This window comes from Leptonychotes weddellii, chromosome 2, assembly GCF_054177405.1.
Source record: "Leptonychotes weddellii isolate Sample4059 chromosome 2, ASM5417740v2, whole genome shotgun sequence".
NCBI classification, from domain to species: domain Eukaryota; kingdom Metazoa; phylum Chordata; class Mammalia; order Carnivora; family Phocidae; genus Leptonychotes; species Leptonychotes weddellii.
The window spans coordinates 55,538,642-55,540,423 of NC_138370.1; positions in this window are offsets into that span (position 1 = coordinate 55,538,642).

Genomic DNA, 1,782 nt, shown 5'->3' on the forward strand with positions numbered 1-1,782 from the left:
TGAAGGTAAGTTTAAATTTCATTTGTTTTATCTTTGTGTGTGAGTGTTTGCAACTTATAGCATATATTTGAAAGTCTTTTCCATTCCAAATTACTAAAAAACTTATATGAGATTATCTCTTGTTTCCTTTTTAAAAATTTATATCTTTGATATACCTGATAATAATTTTGATAAAAGGTATGAGGTATAGATCAACTTATTTTCCCAGAAGACTATTGAGCAATTAGCATTATTTTTTAAATTTTCTACTTGTACCCCATGGCTATGGAATCACACTTTGATACATTCTACATTTTCTCATCCATTTCTTGCTTATTTCTTTTTCATGTTATGATAGCACCATGATGCCTTAATTATTTGAATAGTATTATATGATATTTATTATCTAGCAAGTGTCATCCTACATCATCTACTATTTGTCATCTACTATTGTCATAATTTTTCTTATTTTCTAGTTTATATTATTTTTAAACTTTGAAAACAACTACTCTATTCTCTAGGTAGGAAGTGAAGAAACAAACAAAACACTGGTGAAAATTTGCAACTTACAACAAAGGGCTGATTTCCACAATCAGTTCTTAAAAATATAAGAAAAACTAATAAAGATTAACAATCTAATAAAATCTGGCAAAGAATATGAAGTTAGTTTACCAACCAAGAAGTTCAAATGATTTGAAGATAGGAAAATTTAATGTTATCCAAAATAAAATATGTTTTTACTGGGATCTCTTAATGTATATACTAATTTAACTTATAATTATTAATTTAAATATTAATGTAATTATATTTATTGTAGGTCTTTATTTTTTCTAATTTTTGTTTAAATATTCTTTCTGTTCCATACAGCCCCGTTTTAAAGTTTCTTTATGCCTCTGTCACATATGTGATCTGTTTACTCTTGGATATTATTCTATTATTTAAAAAAGCAATGTTGTAGGTAGAATTCTAAGATGATCCACAGTTAACCTCTACTTCATTTGCATTGAACCTGTGAATATGGTGAGCTATCAATACCATGTTATATTACATTACATGGCAGAAGGGAGATTATCCTTGGTTGGACCTGAGCCCTTTAGAAACAGAACTTCCTCTAGCTGGTCATAGAAGAGAAAGTCAGATATTTGCAGCACCAGAAGGATTTGACACTCTGTTGCTGGCTTGAAGATGAGCAGGGTCATCAAGTAATCACCTGCAGGTCACCTTAAGGGACGGAGAGTGGTCCCTGGCCTACAGCCAGCAAGAAAACAGGGACTTCGATAAGATAACCACAAGGAACAGAACTCTGCTAATAACAAATATGAGCTTGGACAAGTGTCCTGAGCTTCAGATAAGAATTCAGCAAGTTGACATCTTGATTTCAGTCTAAGCAGAGAATCCAGCTGTGCTGTGTCAGACTGACAAACAGAATTATGTGCTAATAAATAGGTGCTTTATAAGCCAGTAAATTTGTGTTAATTTGTTATGCTTCAATAGAAAACAAATATAGGCATGTACATCCATTTTATCTTCTAACAGGCTGTTATTTGTTACTCATTTTCTTTATTTTTCTGCCAGATCATTTCATTTAATCACCTCATAATTAGCCAAAGGAAAAAAAAATCAGTTTTTGTTCTTTAGTTTTTCAGGCAAACAAGCATAGCATCTGCAAATAAGAACGAAATTGCCTTTTCTTTTCCATTTAAGATGTTTTTCTCTTGTTCAACGTTTTTGACTATTACTATAAAATAATTTTACCGTATAAAAGTAATTGCAGACATTCTTATACTAGAAGCTGTTGTCAAC